This window comes from Capsicum annuum, chromosome 10, assembly GCF_002878395.1.
Source record: "Capsicum annuum cultivar UCD-10X-F1 chromosome 10, UCD10Xv1.1, whole genome shotgun sequence".
In the NCBI taxonomy this organism is placed as follows: Eukaryota; Viridiplantae; Streptophyta; class Magnoliopsida; order Solanales; family Solanaceae; genus Capsicum; species Capsicum annuum.
The window spans coordinates 86,086,546-86,109,138 of record NC_061120.1 but is presented as its reverse complement, the minus strand read 5'-3'; the positions used below and the strand labels follow the sequence as shown (position 1 = coordinate 86,109,138).

The 22,593-nt window shown below is 32.0% G+C and overlaps 2 pseudogenes; both read right to left on the bottom strand.

Moving 5' to 3' along the window:
- Window positions 1-5,588: 5,588 nt before the first annotated feature.
- LOC107869175 lies at window positions 5,589-9,769 on the bottom strand (annotated as a pseudogene).
- On the bottom strand, window positions 9,656-22,357 carry LOC124887991 (annotated as a pseudogene).
- Between the last annotated feature and the right edge of the window lie 236 nt (window positions 22,358-22,593).

Here is a 22,593-nt window from a genome sequence, read left to right as displayed (position 1 = left end):
TCACTTCCTTTTATCCAATCAGTTTTTTTTCTTATTTTATTAATAACTCTTTTTGCTCTTACTTTCTATTTACATGGTGTTGTAAACCACCAATCTGTTCTAGTTATTATATGTGGGTATAATTTATCTAAAAACGGCATTCCTAAAAGTATATCTTTTGATGTTAGCTCATAATTATAGATTTCTTCTATTGTTAATATTTTATCTCATACTTGTGTTTTTACATTCTTCGCTTTATAAGTAATTAAGCTTCCTTCTTTATTAAATCCTTTAACTATTATTGGTGTTTTTAATTTATCCCATTTACTTTCTAGTAAACAATTATATCTACATAAATTAGCTTCTGCTCCTGTATCTATCATAGGCGTATAATATCTACTATAATATCCTTCTACTACTATCTTCATTAATACATATATTTTCATATCATGTTAGTGCTCTTCTTAGGAATAATCTTTCCCTATTATATGTTATAGATAATTGTGTATGTTCAATATTGTATGGTTTTACTTGTTCTAGCCATTTAATTCCTAATTTTATGTTTGCTTTTTGCATTTCCTCCTTTATTTCAAATTCTATTTTCATTTTTCTAACTCCTATTATTATTTCTTTTTCTGCTCTATTTTTAGTGTTTATTAAGCTTCTTGGTAGATCTGGGCATATATTATTATTAGATTTTATTTCTTCATTTTTTACTAGATGTTTTGCTATATAATTTTCTTCTTGTCCTGTATTTAAGAGTATTAAATATTCCTTTTCATTTATTGTTCATGTTATGTAATATTGATTTAAATTAACTATTGAACTTGTTTCATAACTTGTTCTTTTTGATGAATTTGATGATTCTGGTTTTCATAACCTATTCGTTTTGTTGTAGTTATTTTATCATTTATTATTTCTAAATCTTCTTCTATGTCTATATTTCTGTAACTATAATCATTATTATCAATTGTTTTTACGAATTGTTTAAAAGGACTTTCTATTTGTATTTTATTAATTTTATTTTTTCCCGTTATTTTATGTTTTGTTGTTAATACATATAGATTTTTACATCTTGCTGTAAATATTTTACTTCTGGGGTTAGTTCTATTCCTGATATTTTCCAATATAATATTAATAATTTATCTATATTTTTATCTGTTATTGTTACTGAATAATTTGCACTTGTTATAAATTTAAATTTTTGGTACATTAAATTTCCTTTAATTGCAGTTATTATGCTTTTTTCTATAGGTCTTATAATCCTATCATCTGCTAAATATAATTCTATTGGTGTATCTATTCCTTCTCTAAAACATGCTTTTATTAATATCTCTATACATCCAAGGTGTACATATTTTAGTGGGTCTCCTCTACTTTTTATATCGTTTATTTCTTTATTAATTAACCTTTTTGTTACTAGTGGTATACTAGCTTTACCTTTTGCATATTTGCAGTCTATTACATGTTCCTTTTGACTTACTACGTAATATTCTTTCTTTTTTCTAGTAAATATATTTTTTATTGTTGGTATTTTAAATATTTTTCTGCACTTAAGTCTAACTCTTTTCCTTTTATTTCATCAAATATATTATTATCAAATATTATTTTTTGATCTGTTCCCTAGTCATTTAAATATTCTTCTTTTGTTATTATTTTAATATCTTCTACAGTCATTTGGTTTATTTGTATATCTTCTTCAGTCATTTAATTCGTCTAATTCACTATCTATTTCATTATCTGTTTTATTCTCTGAAATTTCATATATGTTGTCTTCACTTTCTAATTCGTAATCTATATAATCTATCTACATATATTCAGTATTTTTTATTTTTATTTCTGATATTTTTTTATTTTTTGGGTTTTTAGATAATTTACAATCTCTAGCTAAATGTCCTAATTTTCCGTAATTATAACAAGTACATTCCTTTATAGATTTCTTTTTCCTATATGGTCTTTTATGTTTATAATTTTTTACTTAATATCTTTTTCTTGGTTTCTTATACTTATATTTTGATTTTTTGTATTTCTTATATTTCTTATATTTCTTATGCCTTTTTCTTTTCTTATACTATCTTTTTTCGCATCCAAATTGAGGTGCTATTTTATCTTTGCAACATGCTAAATTTCTTATTAATGTTTTTTCCATTTTTATTTCTTCTCTATATTTTTCACATAGGTTTCTATACCATTGTTGTAAAAATTTTATTCTTGCTTCTAGAGTATCTACTATTTTTGCTTCATCCCAACCTTTTATTATTTTTGAACTAAATAAATAGTTCAGGTAATTTACTAAAATATAATTTTCTTATTTCTTTACTTTCTTCTGTATTATATGCTCCTTTATAATAATATTCTTTAAATGCGCAAGTATATTCATCTGTGTAGCACATGTTACATATTAATAATTTTAACATTAAATTCCTATTTGTATCTTTCTCTTTATTTTGTTCTTCTTCTGTTGTTGTCATGCTACTAAATTCGTCTTTTATAGCTGTTTCATATTTTTTTAATAATTCTATAGGTGTTAGTTTAGTTGTGGTTGTTGATGATGTTCCTTCTGTGGGTTTGTCAGTTCTTAATACTCTTTTAGTATTTTCAGTTAGATTTAAAAAACCATAATTTCACTATTCCTATTAGTGTTCTTTCTATATATTCTGGTGCATCTATTACATTTATATTATTATTTAATAATTTTTTTGTCATATATCTTATCCATAATTATATTGTTTTTCTGTATCTATTACACAATCTAAGTCTAAAAAATTATAATTTTTATTAACTATTTGTTTTGGTGTCCATTTGTCATATTCATTCTTTAGATTATATCTTTTAAACTTATTCTTATAATATGTAGGTTTTCTTATTTCTGATGTTCTAGGTATTATATTTTCATCTTCTTTTTTATCAAGAGTGTTTATTTCTGTGTTTATATTTTCTAAGTTTTCTTCATTAATTACTTCTTGTTTTCCATTGATTTTTAATTTTTTGTATTTGTTAAGATTTCTGTATATGTTTCACTATCTTCCGAATCATAATTATTTGTTTCTTCAACATCTATTGTATTAATTTCTAATTCCTTGGTTTCTATTTCTTTATTGTCTATTTCTAATTTTTCTTTTAATTGATTTATCTCATTTAATAATTTTTGTTCTTTATCTTTTTCTTCTTTTTCTTTCTGTCTTTTTCATACAGATCTTTTGGCATTTGTAGTTCTTTTTCTAATTCAGCAATCCTACTATTTTTAGTTTCTTCTATTTTTCGTATTTCTTCTGTAGTTTGTTGTTTTATTTTTCTATTTCCTTTTTTATATCTATTTCTTCGTTTTCTTTTTCTATTCTCATCATAGCTGTCAATTTATCTTCTAATTTTAATTCTTCTTTTTCTAGCATTAAATATAAATGTTCACCTATTTTTTATACCTTCTACCTAAATTAGAAAACACTATTTTTATTTTTAATCCTTCGTGATTTTCATATGTTTTTTCGTCTATTATAAATTCTTCTTTGTTCATTTTTTATTTAATTGTTAATATATCATGTTGGTATGTATATTCTAGACTATCTATTATTGATTCTAAATTTGATATTTCTTCTTTTTGTGCATTTATTGAGTTTTTACTAACTCCGACAATTACGTTATATTGTAGTCTTTCTATCCTTATTTTTAATTCTTTACGTTTTCCAGATATTATTTGCTTTAATTCTTTATATTTTTGTACGTTATTCATTTAAATAATATTTTAGAGAATATCTAAATTTAGTTTTATCAAATAAATTATAATTAATAAATTAATCAAATAAATACATATATATACGACTTCCATATTTTTTTAAATAACAAGGCTTTGATACCAATTGGTATCCCTTTTTCCCTACTTTTTACTTTTAAAAGTCCCACTTTCCCACATTTTTTTTCGTTAGATTAAGTCAACAAATCCTTTTTAGATTGTAAAAGGTTAACATTTTTCTGACAAACCAATTTTTCTGGAATGGCTTTATTACCATATATCAATATTAATTAACATCTATTTTTTTTTCTTAACATCTATTTTAAGACTCCCTTTTCATGTACACAAAGAAAAAAGAAAATCTATCAGCATTAATTTACCATAAATTTGCTCTAACCATATATCTTAGAATACTTTAATTTTTAATTAATTAATTATTAAAAGTGAAAAGACGATTTTGTATAAAGCAAACACTTTTAATGAAGAGCAAAATGTTCAAATCGTTTTTCTAAGGGTCTTTACACTTTTAATATATATATATATATACTAGACTTACCACACGTGCATTGCACGTGAAATATTGGATTGATCAACACACTGTTCATAGGAAAAGTTGATATCCCAAAAGTCCGATCATATTAAAATTTTAGAATAGTCAATGGACTTTGTATGTTTTTATAGATACACATAATAGGCTGTGTGATGCCTTTATAGATTAAGACTCTAACATCACATAAGCTATGAATAGGCTTATCATGTTTCAGCTTTCGATTTTCGCAAATAAACTTGCAAATGTATTTTCTTTGTGAGTAAAAATGGTGTCAATAGACTTAAGATGTAAACTATGTATACAAAGAAGCTATATACATCTAAGAATGCACTACTATAAGATATACTAAAGATCCACTAATGCCATCTCTATAATCACCCAACACAAACTAATAAACTATAAACACTTTTATCTTTCATTTAGGCTAAAAAAATATTCTGATTTTTGTAGGTCGATCATTTGTTGACTAAAGATATTTATATTCACTATTGCATAGTCAAATCGTCACATACCTACTGCAGGGAACTCAAGTTGTAACACATGCATAGCAAGAAATTGTAATCCGAGTCACTCTTCCTAAGGCTATTGTCTTATAAAGGCTCATGAAACCTGGTATATGCTCAAGCAAGTCAAACTGGGTTGGACACCAACATGGAAGATGAAGCTAATGTAATACATGGAGTAATAATCATGAGTTCCAGTACCGTATGACATTTTCAATTGGTATATTTTTCTATTTCTGTGATTTGCTCCCTTAAAAGTATATGAATGTCGTTGTAACCCTCTGGTTTGTTTGTTTTGGGGTAGCAAATATTAGTAATGATCAATATCTTGTTCACAACATAAGTTTAATTATTTTTTAAGTCCTTGCCTATTGGGTAGTTCAGTGGCATAGGATATATTTTGCCCTGTACTACAATTGGCAAACAAAAAATCCATGTGAATGCAGTCTGAAGCATTACCTAGTTTTTTTACTGTAACAAAGGGACCATTACAGTTGAATGAAGCATCCCTTATAATGGGCATTTTTATAGAAGTTTGTTAAATAGTATTTAGGCTAGGAAGGATGCTTTAGTAATTTAAGTTTTGGTTTAAGGGTTTCCCACTTTTAAGGAGCCTATACACATGCGAGATAAAAGTTCTACATTAGAAAAAAAGAGTGACACAATTGAAATTTGATAGAATATAGAATTAAGGTGCACTGATAGCTCTATACCAACTCTTAAACATCAAAATTCACCAAAAGTAATCAGGCAAAAGAAATGCCAAAAAATTAATCAAAAAATATCATTGTCCACATACATATAAGTCAAACTGCCTAGTGTAGTGTCATGGAAACATAGTAGTGAACAATTCTCCAGTTAAAGATCCTGTTATTGCAGACTGCACCACCTGTTCATGAAACGACCTTTCGTGCAAAATCTAGAGTAGTTAATAGTGCTCAATTCTCAAGAAACATCTAGTTAATAGGGTGAACTCAGTAAACTATACGTTAAAAGAGCGTGAAATGAGATAAAGTGATACTTATTTTGGTACAGCAGGAGTAGTTATTTAGTTAGTCATCATATGGAAAATAATGGTTGTTTTCACTTTTGTCCTATTCATTTTGATTTTTGAGGTGCCCTTGAAGGCCTCCTTGATAGCATTGACCTCGGCCAAATCTCCAGCAAGAGTTGATGTCGTATAAGTATTTATATAGTTCAGCTATTCAGAATTGATGCAAAAATAAATGTCAGAATCTAAATAGGTATATGATATTTTCGATTAGAAAACAAATAAATAATGTTTCCTCTTTAGGGGAAACTCCTACAGCTACCAATCTCTCGCTAATGCAAGATGAAACTCCAAGTCCATCAGGTAAACATCGGTTATGTGATGCGCATCACAAGTGACCGCTCCTCCCAAGTATTCTACTATAATAGGAGAACCTCTTTTCAAGGCATGCTCCAAACTTTCCATGAATTGGTAGTATGGTAATAACTCGATAAAATAACTTTAATAAAAGTTATCTAAGATTTTGAACAAATATGATAAGATAAGAGCCAAAGCAAAAGAAGAAGTAGTTGAATTTATATACTAGGATACTAGAGCCTTCCCTAATGACAAATCCATCATGATTTGTGTCCCATGGCAGTAAAGCCTTTTTGTGTTCAATTCTTTTGAGAAAAGGTACGACAAACTATGAATTAACCAATATCAGTAGCCGTAAAACCAGCTTCCATTCCACTTTCTACCATAATATCAACATCGCTACTTTTGATATGATTTGCAGTTGAGCAGAAGCTATGATTGGCACTTGCACAAGCCAGTGAAATAGAGTAATTAGGTCCCATTGATCCAATGTTTATAGCTAACAGCGTTGGTCCCATAATAGTGATTCAGTAAGGAATAAATTATGGACTTATTTTCTTGTATATCCTTGAACCAAGGCTTCCACCCCATTGCTGAAAACATTTAAACCACCCATGCCCTAACCAACCACAACACCAATCCTCATTTTTACCACCTACAACACAAATAAAAGAATCTTTCCGCATATTTATGCTTTTGATCATTTTAGAACTCAAAAAGTTGTGCTACTAATTAATAAACTCACAGTTTCAAGAACTTGTTGGCTAAGGTTAGCATTGTCGAGGGCTATTTTTTCAGCAACAAGGGAATATCTCCAGTATTTACCTAAACGATGATCATTCTTTCTACTATGTAGCCTTCCACAGAGAAATAACGAACTTGTCCCGAAAAATGCCTAACTATGTAACTGGAGGTAAAAAACCTTTCTATTTAACAGATTTCACTGTGTCTTATACGTAAAAAAAAACATTGTAGCTTCATGGCATAAAAGCAAAATAAAAATCCTAAAAGAGGACTTGCTAATAACTGTACAAGGCACAGGAGGTTGCAGCCAAGGGAATCGGTGATAGGTAAAGAACAATCACTTCTATATAGGTGTTGAAATCTAGTTATCAATAGATTGTCTATCATCTTCTTTCTTGCAAGCTTCTTTGCCAATTAACACTCCATGCAAAATAGATATTTTCTCAAATAAATTTTAGATTCTTGTACGACAAAACAAATCACATGTATACATAGATTAATTTAATAAGTGATGCATTATCCTCTAATGGAGGATCCATAGCGAGAGCAATCACATGAGTGCTTTGACGAATCATCCTACTATAACATCAGTCCTTCAAGCCTGATGAAAGCACCTAAATCGCTCTCTTTAAAAGTTGCAATACACAGTGGACCAACCATGCACATAAATTGAAGAAATACATTAATTGTACTATTATTGTCTCCCAAAGTTAGTTGTGCCTTATATCATGAAGAAGATAACAAATGAAGAAAATATTAAAGGGAGTTGTACATCATTTTCACAATCAAGAATGGTTTGTATTGAATAAAAATATACCCTTGAAAATAATGTACAAGACTTAAAAGGGGCAACAATCATAATAAAGTTTAAATTTGTCGGAAAGTCTTAATATACTACCGCCATTTTCATACTTGGTACTTCATTCCCTTTTCATATGTGATTTCTCAAAATTAGTGTTTGGGTCCATTGAGTTTCACTTTATAGAAGCCATAAATACACCCTGTGCCAAATACCAAGTCCTATCAATGTTGATAGCATCGACAACATAACATAAAAGGGAAGGGGAGAGTTAAGTTATGATCATTAGATGTTCATATTCCATCTTACTAATCAGTCCAAGATAGATATACCTACAAATATATAATCAATTAGACAATACTCCTTCTTTCTTATAAAATATATATAACAACATGAGAATATACCAAGAATGATTTTTCACAATTATTATGTCACAGATATTATTGATGTACGAGGCATTTGCCTCCCAGGAAAGCAACAACAGTACATAAAGCTTGTCCCCAAGGTAGATTACCTATATGATAATGGATAATACTCTTTCCCTTTTCATAAGATTTCGGAAAGTGGATAAGTAAGACTTTGTGTCCAAATGCTAAGCTATTTTCTGATTCAAACAACATAAAACAATTTTATAGTTATTTTTAAAATTGTTAAGATAAAAGATAAAATGCTCATACATGGACAAGACAAACAAAATTATTGCACATTAATAGGTTTTCCATAAAAAATAGTACCAACATAAATCCTAATCATCAAGAAGACTAATTTATATCATTTCTGACTTCAGACTCATTATAAGAGCCACAAAACAATATTAGAATGACATTCATAGTTGAGAACATAAGAAGTAAAAAACTAAGGTCTATGCAAAGCACTTTTTTTGTCAAAGCACAAAAGTCGTTCCTACCATCAGAAATTGCTTCATCGATTAATGAAGCAGAGGTAATCTCTCTAACTAATCTCCTTAAGTATGCCACAAGGCAGTAGGATAAGAGGACTAGAAAATTAAATAAGAATAATACAATAATTTTCTTGAAAATTCATCCAAAGAGAAGGGTGTGAAAATAAAGCAATATAAAAGAGAAATTGAAAAATTTATGATTTTAACTCCTAGAGAAGCAGACAGAGAAAAACTTGTTGATGGAGGAGTATATGAATGTTTGGTTATGACTTTTAGCGGAGGAGTACGACTATTTGCTTGGGATATTTGTTGGGACGTTTGGTTGTTATTTTTAGCGAAGGAGTACGACTGTTGGCTTGGGATATTTGTAGGGCGTTACTTTTTAGGATTTTTTAAAATTAAATAGGTAATTTAAATTAGTAAGAGGGTAGTTTAGTAATTTCACTTTAAGTTTTTGAGTTGCTCCTTTTAAGGTAGTATAATAAGTATGTATATATATATAGGTATTCAGGTATTTACCGTTTCCATTATTGATTTCATACCGTGCAGCATATAATAAAAAAAAGTTCTCTCTATTTGAAGTGTATTCATTCTGTGAACCCAAATCGAGTGAGCTGGTTTCTCTAATGTTGTAATCTTAGTATAGAATCATGTTAGTAAATTGCAGTGAAATTATTAAAATGAATATACTTGCTTATTACAAACGATCAAGGAAAATACTATCGAATTTATAATCTTCCTTATTCTGTTAATTTGAACCGAGATTTTTTATTAAGAACCTGAATAAATTTATAAAATATCTGAGACCCTTGATTCGTTCCTATGCAGAACAAATGTTAGAGTCATAACAGAAAACCTTCTCGATTATGATTTCTGTTCATCTCAATATGAATCATGAGTTATGTCACCTGAAATTCCCATAGAATATTAGGTATCTTCTATTAACTACGAAAAGACAAATAACATACAATGACAGATGCAGAATAAAGTTATTTTATTCTAAACTTTATTCCCCATTCTCCCTTATGCTAGTTACAAGGGATTATCTTCCATTAGTTACAAGGGATTATCTTCAAATGGAAGATTTGAGACTTTGGGTACACACAACAATATTAGAACAATGACTCCAAAACAAAAAAATGTGCATGGCGAGAATTATTTCAATCATTAAAAACAATAACAAAAACTAGTCAAATGACCACTATCCTCAGCCATTATGCGTTAGTATCTTTCTCATGCTATGGATTGTTGTTCATCAATCTCTACGGAATACTCTTCATTTCACTCCTCATCCTTCAATTTCATAAATATTCAATACAAATTTGAAGAAAATCCCCAAACACCTAACAAAGTAGAGACAATTTTAATTCCACCAAAATAATCCCCATACACTTTGACCCCTTCCTAAACAATAGTGTCCAATGATTTCGTCCTGCAAACACCCCAATCAACAAACTCGTCAAGAACATCATCGGAACAACACCAACATAACAAAATTGACATGTAACCATGTTAATCATCACATAACCAGTATTTTTTTTTACACTTTTTTTCCTCTTTTATCAGATCTGGAAATTCACCCTTTTTTTTGAAACTCCAGGAAAACCCGCAGGCGCTACAACATCTGCCACAGCCTCTGCCCTTTGATGAGCACTCTGTGGTGTGTGGTGAGCACTTTGTGCGTGCTGGATAAATCCCCCACTGTGCAATAGCTCGTAAACCACACAGGAGATATAAATGGCACTAGGTAAACCCTGTGCAACGAGCTAGATTGAGGAGACATTAGGGGGGAAATCCACCATCTTTAATCATTCCTAATGTGGATAAAATCGTAGCTGGTAATTCTATCACCATCTGTGTGTACGCAACCATAGGATAGTAATAAACGTTTTCATACATTTTTTTACCATTAATTGGAGATAAAATCAAAAACTAATCTAGAACCAATAAGATAAATTGTATGAAATATTTTTTTTGGTCAAACCCTTTGATTTATCATGACTGGAACCCAAGGATAGTAGGACCGTAGCAGTAGTATAATAATACAATTGGGATTTATGAATGTGGTTTTTTCATTGACTATAACTAGGGGTGGACGTTCTGTATTCGGTTCGGTATTTTCAAAGTTCGAGTTTGGAAATTGATATTTAAACATAGATACTATGGGATCAAAATAATTAAAATAAATTACATAAAAAATAACAAGGAAAATTAGTGTTGCAACATGTCTAATATGGTGACAAGAATTTGGAAGTTGGTGTTGGAACATGATCAAGTTGAAAATTGGTTCGCAACATGAAAATTTTGGGACGTTCATCTATTTATTTCAGTTTTAGGTATACCAAAATAAAGAGAGCAATAGAGAGAAAATAGAGTAATCCACAGGTATTCTATAGTTTGTGAGATAATAGTATGGGAGTAATATTGTAGTGAGTTGTATGAAATGAAAGAGTATTGTTTCTTTTATAAAGAGTAGTATTCTTTTGACACTGTCAAGTTTTAATCAGTATTATTGTATTACTCTATTGGGTATTTTATTTACCGCATTATAATATTTGGTGTCATTGTTACTCTCTTGTTATTTCTATTTTGTGTGGATATTATCCTGGGTGGGAATATTTGTTTTTCCAACAACACGGTATCAGAGCCATGACAAACAATAGTCCACTGTCTTTTTAGTACCCTCGCCTTACAAAAGAAAATTATGAAAAATGGTGTCTACGAATGAAAGCCATTATTGGTTCTCAAGATGTTTGGGACATTGTAGACAAAGGGTATATAAAACCCGTCAATGAGGAGACTCTGTCCCAAAATAAAAAAAGATGTCTAGATTAAGACAAGAAATAAAGATCAACAGGTTCGAACTTTCATCCACCAATGTTTGGATGATGATATGTTTGAGAAGGTGGCTGATGCAACCACCTCGAAGGAAGTTTGAGAGATTTTATTAAATTCTCTCTAAGGAGTTAATAAGGTGGAGAAGGTAAAACTTCAAACTCGAAGGGCTGATTTTGAAGTCTTAAAAGTGAAAGAATCCAAATTTATTTTGAATTTTTGTTCAAGAGTGATGGCTATTGTGAATCAACTAAGAAGGTATGGGGAAGAAGTAGATAATGTGCGTGTGGTAGAAAAGATCATTCTCTCTTTAACACCTAAATTTGATTATGTGGTATGTGATATTGAGGATTCTAAAGATTTAGACACTATGACAATAGAGCAATTGGAAGGTTCTTTACAAGCCCACGACGAAAAAAATAAAAAGAAGAGCCATTGGAGCAACTTCTTAAAAATCAAGCATCCTTCAAAGATTTTGAAGGTGAAAAAAGTTACAGAGAAAATGGACAATGGAAAAGCTGTGGAGGTCGTGCAAGAGGAAGGAGTTATGTCAACAAATTCAACAATGAAGATAAAAACCACCAAACATTCAAAGGTCGTGGTCGTGGACAACAAGGAGGAAGAGGACGTGGATCTTATCAAGGTACCAATGAAATGAGGTATGACAAATCTAAAATTGAGTGCTATAACTGTTATAAATTTGGACATTACTCTTGAGAATGTTGTAGTAATATTGAAGAAAAAGCTAACCTTGTTGACGACAAGAAAGAAGAAAATGAGTCAACATTGTTAATGTCACTCACTGAAGATGATACAGATAATTGTAGTTCATAGTATCTTGATAATAGATCAAGTAATCATATGTGTGGATACAAAGATAAGTTTTTGAAGATCAAGAAGACAACAAGAAGTAATGTGTCTTTTGTAAATACCTCAAAGATTCAAATTGAAAGAATATGTACTATTTTGATATCCTATAAAAATAGTGATCACAAATTGACTAATGAGGTATTCTATGTGCCAAAACTAAAAAATAATATTTTATGTTTGGTCCAACTTCTTGAAAACTGATATGATATTCATATGAAAACTATGCATCATTGGCTTAGATATTCAAATAATAATTTAATTTCCAAAGTTCATATGACAAAATATAGATTATTTGCTTTGAATCTTAAGACTATTAATGCAAAGTGTTTGAAGGCTAATGTGCAAGATGAGTCATGGTGTTGGCACATGCGATTTGGTCATTTGAATTTTGAAGTTCTCAAATCAATGGGAGACAAGAACATGGTTGATGGAATTCCGTTAATCAATCATCCCAATCATTTGAGTGAAGCTTATCTTCTTGGAAAATATGCAAGGAGGAGTTTTCCTAAGGAAACCATGTCAAGAACAACTAATCCACTTTATCTTGTTCACACCGATCTGTGTGGTCCAATCGATCTACCTTCTTTTGGTAAAGTAAATACTTCTTACTCTTTATTGATGATTTCAATGGAAAGACTTGGGTATATTTCATGAAGCAAAAATCAGAAGCTTTTGTTGCTTTTGAAAATTTCAAAGAACTTGTAGAAAAAAAGAGCGGCTATAAAATAAAAGCCTTAAGGTCTAATAGGGGAGGAGAATTCACTTCAAAAGAGTTTAATGACTTTTGTCAGTATCATAAAATTTGTCTCCCTATAACGGCACCTTACTCGCCCCAACAAAATGGAGCTGCAAAAAGAAAGAATAGAACAATTCTTGATACCAGTCAAATTACCTCCGGACCTTTGGATGAGATACATATGATGATCAAGGTACTTTATAACTCCTTAGTTCTTTTAAAAGATCCCACATGTAGGAATCCTACCATTAAGGAGGGTCAAAGGACTTTGGCGAGGTCGAAGAAGTGCAAAACGGGGCTCGAAAGCCGCTTGGAAGGGTTGTGCACCCAAGGCGCTTTGGATCCGCTTTTGATCCGCTCTAGTATTTCAAGAGTGGGTCAAAACAGACCCTAATAGGCCTTTTCTTATATTTGGGTCACTTTTGGGCCCTAATTATGTAATATGTAGCCAAACTATAAATACTTGGTATTTAGGCTTATTTCTTTAGTTTTTTGATGATAACATTTACATAATGTATTCATGAGACTCCATGTGGGTGTTTGAGTGCTTGGAAAAGCATTTGTTGAACCTTACTTAGAAACGTTGGTTGTAAGGGATATCTAATCCCTTTTGCGGTTACTATAAGCGTTAGGTGCCTATTGATAGTCATTAAGGAAGGTTTTAGGATTTGATACATCCTTTGATTGCCCTTTCGGTATCAATTTTGTGTCTATCTTCCTATATTGGTTATACTATCCTTCTATATTTAATTTCCATGTCTTAGATTTGAGTCCTCATGGGTCGATTCATATCATTTTGTATCAGAACCGATCTTCTCAACAACAAAAAAATGTCAGAAATTAAAAATTCCCCAAAAAAGTCACTATTCACATTTTTGCCCATAGGTCAAATTTTGAGTTTTTAATTTTTGTGTTTTCTTGTATTTTTAGTGTTATATTTGTGTTCTCTAACACTATACGAGTCTATAAATCAAATTTGAGACAAATCAAAGCTTAATTGAGTGTTCTATCCTTGTTGGAAGCTGGGATTGAAGCTTTTGAAGTTGATTGTAAAATTTTAAGATTTTAGTGAATAATTTGAACAATTGATGATTGTAATGTGTTTAGAAGTTTGAAATTAGCCTTGGTTCAAAATTTCATCGCATTCCGATCAACAGTTTAAAAGTGAAAGCATTTTGAAGTTGTTGGTGTTCTTGAGTGTTCTTGGAGAAATTCAAATCTTCAAGGGGAATTTTATTCAAAAGGTGGTTGTTTTATCCTCAAAAGTGAATAAAAAAGGATGTACAAAAGTGCTTGAACAAGTATCTAAAGGATATTTCACAATGAAGTACAAAAGGAGACCATTGGAAGGCAATTTTTGCCAAACACAAAGGGAAGGGCGGGCCACTTGCTCCCCAATTGCGCCAACCTGTTCCCAAGATGTGGCCACACCCTAGCTGAACCTCAAAACAATAATTACAGCCTCTCCTACATCCAATGTGTGCTGCACGTGCGGTCCACATACTGCAACAGGTCACAACACAACCCTCAATGCAGAGCACCCTATATTGAACACAAGGCAGCCACCAACACAGCCCAAATGCATTTCAAATCTTATCCAACATAAATTCAAGTTCTAAAACACATCTCAACACTTATAATTATTCCATTACTCAAGGTTTGATTCCATAGTTTCAATTTCTTCATTCTAAATCTCTTCTTTGATTCTTAAACTACTCATCAACTAGTAATTCGTCTACTATGTTGATCGATTAGTTCTTAGGTCCGAATTCTTTCATTGTCCTATTTATTTGTGTGCTTTTCTAGTTTTAATTTTTTGTAACTTTTTTGTTTTATGTCCGGTAAGTAAATTTTTATTTGTTTGAGTTGATCAAACAAGAATTCACTCCGACCGCAAAGTAGAGATTGACACTTTATTATCCACCAAAGTATAAGCAACTTTCAACATTCGTAGCTCCAATTGCAAGGATCACAAAGGTGAGTTCATACGAGTGTTTGTGAGGAGATTTACTACTGATCTTGTTTGTTCGTTTTGTAGAAACAAAGAGATATAAGGGGAAAATGTCTTCAATAGCCTCGTATAATTTTAACTACGATATAGGAAACTATGATTGTAGTGAAGAATGTTATGGATAGAAGAAGATGGGGATTATGGGGTCTATCAATATAGCCATGATCAAGAGTTGAATAAAAATGAGGGTTACTATTCCAAAGGAGAATATGAGATGAATTATGATCCTAGTTCTTATAGTGAGTATGGAGATGATGAAGAACCTTGTAAAGGTTCTTATAAGGAAGATGGGACATGTGAGGATTATTACACTTCCCACTCCAAGCCTAGAGGTGATGTAAGTTATAACTCGCTCATTTACAAATCTAGCGAGGATAATGGTGAGAATGTACCTGAGGATTATGAAGATTCATATTCCTCATCCTGTAGTACTTTTTATCAAAATCGAAGTGGTGTGAATAGTTATACTAGCTATAGTGGAGGTTGTCCCATGAATATAAAAGAGTATGCATCCCCGAATCCAAAGGGTGTGACATCTCAAGCTTTTTGTTCTAGTGCCCAAATGAGCGGAAGCGGTAACTAAGGTAGAAATAGAGGGTATAGTAGGATCCAATGGCTTCCTACTCTATCTATCTTCAAAGGAGAAAGGGATCCTAAAGTTTACCTTGATTAGGAATGACAATGCAAAAGAGACTTTGTTTACCTTAATTGGGAATGGCAATACGAAAGAGACTTCAAGGATTTTGCTATGAGCGAAGCTGAACAAGCTACAGATCCCCTTAAGTACATTCAAGGTCCGACCTTAGCATGGTGTAAACTTGCAAAGACTCCTACCCAAACTTAGGGTGCCTTGAAAGATTTCTTAAGGCCAATCTACGTGCCGAAGAGTTATACAAGGCTTTATAATAGTGAGCCAAGAAGACAACCATGTTCAAGATGGGTAGAAATTTGTGGAGTTCCGAGATGCATTCTTATACTTAATGATTGGTTTCATGAAAACTACATAACTCCTCTTATGGTTGATTATCTAAGGATACCTCGAGTGTCCAAGCATTTCCCACACATCTTCGAAGGCTATAGATTCTCTGAGAGTGTAAAGATTTCCTTTACTCAAGATGGGTACTGTGAGGAGATATGGTGTGACATAATCCCCTTAGAACATGGACACTTATTCTTAGGTGCCGATTGGTTTTCACAATATAAGATTCCAAATGTGCAAAATTGGCCTCAAATTGTATTAAACTAACGGGGAAACCATCTCTTTCCACCTACCCTTCACAAATCTTAAGGCAATGTTGTCACTTACTCCAAGCCAAAAGAAATTGAGAGACAAAATATTGATAGGAGTAAGGAAGTGTAAGATGGCAACCTAAGAGAGGAAAAATAAGAGGTTGTAAGGAGTGAAGTAAGGGGGTTTCCACCAATTGGAGCTAACATTATTTGTCCTTATTTTAATAAGGATATGCGTGTAGGTACCAATATGGAAAACGGAAGAGAACAAGTGATAAAAGAGAAGATTCACTTTGAAGACTTGATGAGGGAAATCTTAATTGAATCCAAAGATTATGGAGGACCTTCACACCAAGGTAAATAAGAATGTGCTCAAGAACATCAAGGTAAAATAGCTTACTCTTATACTCTTATGCATGAAAATAATGATTGTGTGGCTAGTATCCCATTGAGTGTGATAAGTATCTTACCTACATATGAGTCTAATGATGCTTTACCTCTTGATGATGATGTACATAATGTAAGTATGGAAATTTTGTTGATCAACTTATGTGCGAAACTAGTCCATCACTTAAGGATGTGTGTAATATGTTTAGAGAACCTCAAGTGAGTGATGAAATTGAGAATGTTGGTCAAGAAAATAGGATTGGCCCTTTAAGCTTGTCTTTTAGTGAAGATCCTAATGCTTGCTTGGTTCATAGGGATGAACATGTGCTTGAAACATCTAATACACTTTATAATGGTGTTTTAGGGAATGGACTTGCATGTTCTACATCCAATCTATGTATAAATCCTTCTCTCTTTAAGAATAATATCTTGTTTGAAAATGATGAGCTCACTTCTAGTGAATTACCTAGTGGTGTGGATAGCATTGTTGATATAGCTCATATTGAGGGCTATATTGTATATGACAACCCACTATGGTGTGACAACATTCCTCCTAAAAATGGAAATCTCTTCTTAGAAGATGAGAGTACTCTTAAGGAAAAGAAGTATGAAGTCTTGGAAAGGAATAATCAATTGGGTGATGATAACTTTGATTTGCCTGAATCTTTAAGAAACCCAATAAGTGATTGTTCCTTAGAAAATGATTGTGGATGTGATCCTTTATATGACACCCCACCCTTATTTGATATTTATAAGAATGAATTGCTTACTTCTTGTGAAGGCATAAGTAATAATCCCTTTGATATTGGTGGTGGTATGTGTCCACTTGAGGATTTCTCCATTGAAAAAGAAAGTATAAATTGTTTAGAAATTGCTTCCTCTTCTACTTTGTGTGAACTTATTTTTGAGAATACTTATGGTGATGATTTTGAATCTAATAGTGAGTACGTGCATGAGGGCACCTTAGTTGAAGTTAACTTAAGTGAGACCTTTCTCTACTCTCCCTTTTCTTTTGATGATGTTTATGCTAATGAGGAGAGTATGTCTTTTAGTTTAGGTAAAGCTAGTGGGGGAAAAGAGTGTTGTCTAGACCTATGTTTATGCCCACTCTTTCCATTTGACCCCGGTGCCAAATTTTGATATGGTGATTATGGCACACCTAACTTATTTCTTGATCCACATGACAAGTAAATTTTGAATGAAGGTGTTGGTATCCTTCCGTATAATGGAAAGTCTTTCTTTGGGATTCAAAATCCACTTAAGGGACCAACATTATGTAAGGAAAAGAACTCCAACCAAGATGAAGGGTTTTTAAAGAAGGGAGGTACAGAAAAGATCCAATAGAGTTCACCATTATGTGTTTCCATTCTTAACCAAGGTTTCACTCCTTGTAGGTTAAGAAGAGAGTTTTATCTTGAAACTACTTTAGATGAATTCCATTTATGTGGTACCCTTCTTCAACACTTGAGTGGAATTGATGACCTCCTTTTCCAAGGTGGTATCATTCTTGAAAACCCAAGGGCAAAAGTGTTATTGTCTTCTTTGGGTGTTGCTTATAAACTTCTATCCTTACCTGACACACTTGTGCTTAAATTGTGTGAATTAAAACTTGTGGATCCAAGTTGATTATTTGTTTATTGAAGAGCCCATGGATGCTAAGGCCTACTTGTCACATTCATAGTGTTGGACAATTTGAAGCATCTTGTGGGGCTTTTGGGAGCATGCTTACCTTTGTTAATAGAGATAAACAAACTATTAAGGGCATGACCCCATTAATCAATTTTTTTTCTTTGGGAAGTAGTTTGCAAGAAATGAGTCATATGTTCTTAAATGCTTTGATTCCATCCTTGTGTGCATTATGTGCTATGTCTTTTGAGCCAAATTGCCTTCTTATAGATAATAACACCTTGGATGATTCTTTTATAATTGATTCCTTCCTATACTACCTCTTTGCTTATGATGATATCCATGTTATTCTTGGATTTGTTTTATGTAGAGGTAGGAAACTTATTGGTTGGTCCACTTATTCGAATGACAATACTATATGGCTCTTGTGGACTTTAAAACCAATTGAGGCACCACTCTTGATGTGGTCTCTTGAAGAGGTAAAGAAAAAATTATGTCTTATGGCTCCTAAGGTGAAGGTAGTTTTAGCCATTGAACTATTTGAGGCCATTATGACCTTTGTGATTTCCTTATCTCTTGATGAAACCCATAGACAACCCATTTATACATTCTTCAATAAGTTTATAATGTTCAAAGCAAGGGATCCTTGGTCATATCTTAAGTGTGTGCAACCCTGGCATGATGCTATGATTATTTGTGCTAACCCTAACCCTCATGTCATAAGGATGTTGTATTTGTTTGTCCTTCTTTTGGTTTGCAAGGTTTGGATTCGAGGTCGAATCCTTTTTAAAAAGGGGAGGATGATACAAGTCAAATTGCCTATGGGCTTTTGGATGAGATATATATGATGCTTGAGGTGCTTGATGACTCCTTAGTTCTTTTAAAAGATGCCACATGGAGGAAGATTATCGTTAAGAAGAGTCACAGGACTTTGGAGAGTTTTAAGGATTTCAAAATGGGGCTCAAAATCCCCTTGGAAAGGTCATACGCCTAAGGCGCTTTGGATCTTCTTTTGATCCGCTCTAGCATTTCAAGAGCTAGTCAAAACAGCCCTTAATGGGCCTTTTCTTACATTTGGGTCACTTTTGGGCCCTAATTATGTAATATGTAGCCAAACTATAAATGCTTGGTAGCTAGGCTTATTTCTTTAGTTTTTTATGATAATTTTTACATGTTGTATTCATGAAACTCCATGGGAGTGTTTGAATGCTTAGAAAAGCATTTGTTGAACCTTGTTTAGAAATGTTGGTTGTAAGGGAGATCTAATCCCCTTTGCATTCACCGTAAGAGTTAGGTGCCCATTGATAGTCATTAAGGGAGGTTATAGAATTTGATACATCCTTTGATTGCTCTTTCGGTATTAATTTCGTGTCTATCTTCCTATCTTGGTTATACTATCGTTCTATCTTTAATTTTCACATCTTAGATTCGATTCCTCGTGGATCGATTCGTATCAATTATTATTATGGTAAGATGTATGTTGAAAGCTAAAAATATGCCAAAATAATTTTAGGTCGAGGTGTTGATGTGCATTTTATTAAAGCAACAGGTCTCCAATAAAAAATATGAAAGATCAAACACCTTAAGAAGCATGGAGCGAAAGAAAGCCAAGTTTCAAGTACTTGAGAATCTTTGGGAGCATAGCCTATGCTCATGTTCCACATCAAAGGAGAGCTAAACTTGATGAACAAAGCGTCAAGTTTGTTTTTATTGGCTGTGACACTAGTTCAAAAGGCTACAAGTTACACAATCCAAGCAACAAGAAAGTGATGGTCAGTCATGATGTTGAATTTGATGAAGAAGCCTCATGGAATTGGAAAGGCCAGGAGGCTCAGGAAGAAACAACATATGATTTTTATTCCATGCTTTGGAGATAAAGAACATCAGGATACCATGGCACCTATAAGAGATGCAACCCTACCAACAAATATTGTATTTCATTCTTCTCAAGATCAGAGTTCAAGTGAAAGGCCACAGAGGATGAGGGGCATCCAAGAACTCTATGATGACACATAAGAAGTTATTAATTTTTATTTTTTGTGTTATCTCTATGATGGCAGTGAACCAATGAATTTTGATGAAGCTATTACAGATAAAAGGTGGAGACAAGCCATGGAGGAAGAAATTCAGTCAATAAAAAAGAACAACACTTGGAAGTTAACAACTCTTCCTAAAGATCATCAAGAAATTGGAGTCAAATGGGTATACAAGGCAAAGAAGAATGCTCATGGAAAGGTACAGAGATATAAGACAAGACTTGTAGCTAAAACCTACAAGCAAAGACATGGTATTGACTATGAAGAAGTTTATGCACCTGTTGTCCGCATGGAGATGATACGTCTGTTGATCTCTTTTGGCGGCACAAATGAAGTGAAAAATTCATCAACTAGATGTCAAGTCTTGGAATGAAGAAGAAAAAATAAAATTAAGGGAGATATTTGTGGGATCAAAATAATTAAAATAAATTAAATAAAAAATAACAAAAAAATTAGTGTTGCAACATGTCTAATATGGTGACATGAATTTGAAAGTTGGTGTTGCAACATGATCAAGTTTGAAATTGGTGTCACAATATGAAAAGTTTGAGACGTTCATCTATAAATAGATGATTTCTATTTCACTTTTAGGTAAACTAAAATTGAGAAAGCAATAGAGAGAAACGAGAGTAATCCACAGATATTCTATAGTCTGTGAGATAATAGTGTGGGAGTAATATTGTAGAGTGTTGTTTCTTTTATAAAGAGTAGTAGTCTTTTGACACTGCCAAGTTGTAATCAGTATTATTGCATTACTCCATTGGGTATTTTATTTACTCCATTATAATATTTGGTGTCGCTGTTACTCTCATTTTATTGCTATTTTGTGTGGATATCATCCTAGGGGGAATATTTGATTTTCCAATAGATACCACATACCATACTTATAAATATCGGTTCGGTATTTTGGTAATCGGTAAATTAAACTTCGGTTCGGTATGGTATTTAATAATACCATATTAAAGTTGGAGATGTGCAAATGCACGTTTATGCTTCAAAGAGTATATTAAATAGAAATCCTATTTAGTATTTCTTTTTTTTTTTTTTTTGCTTTTTACGAATATATTACCAAGGTCCAAGAGATTCTTTGGGATGACTAGTACTATTGTCTATTAGGTTGCGTTAGACACACACACACAAAAAAACACACACACATATATATGTATATTCGGTAAATATCGAATACCAAATGGTATTAATATCTTGTACCAAACCCAACCCTGAATACCAAAATATTAAAATTTTACGCCCAAATACCCTACCAAATACAGAATTACCGAACACCAATTACCAAATTTTTTGATTCGATTTGAGAATTCTATTTTTGGTAATTTATGCCCAATCCTAACTATAATAACACTGTAGTAATAAGAATGAAAACTACATGTGAAGATAAAATAAGAGAATTAGTTGAAACGGGGAGATAAGAATTACACCATGAAAATAAAAGGTTGTTGAGATCTTAGAAGAAACCTATTAAAATAGAGAGTAATATGATTTTAGGAGTGAATTCTATAAAGGTTTCCTATGAGTTGATTTAAAAATATAAAAAGGTAAATAAATAGGGAGGAGTAAAAGGAATCTGTTGATTGGACTCAAGTAGAAACCCATCGACTATAACCTTGTGATTGAAATAGAATTTTGGGAATAAGAGTGATGAAATTGAACCAACAAACATTCCTACAAGAAACACGTTAATTGTGTTAGCGCTTGCACTATTAGTGTTTGTTTCATTTTGGTTATGCATTTGGATCGTCAACTCTATAGAAATTTCAATCTAATCTTGATGATAGTTTTCTTGAACTAAAAACTCAATTGAATCACAAACAACATTGAAATTTTGATTTTTTTTTTTTAGTAGTGGATGTATGGTGAAAAGATGCTTTTGTGGGTATATATATGATGGTTCGGTTATGAAAAGGTGGGACTATAATAAGGGAAGGTATATCATGAAAGAGAAAAAATTTAAGAGACTCTTATCATGTTAATTAATGGCAAAATGTATCACTAAGAGTACAATTATTTATACTCCTTCACAAAATGAAAGACACGTATTATCAGATAAAAATAGATATTCTTAGTATAAATTTAGTTGTGTTGGAAAAATTACTATAATATTGGTATGAACATGATATAATAATAATAATAATATTAAAATAGTAATAAATACTGCGTCGTGGCAAGAAATAGCCTTGAAAATAATTTCGGCCCCACTTCGGTGCAAATCCTTCTAGCCAGTCGCTCCCCAAGGTTCAACAACTAATTCCAAACACGTGCACTCATGGCTGGAAGTTTGGAGGTTGCCTAA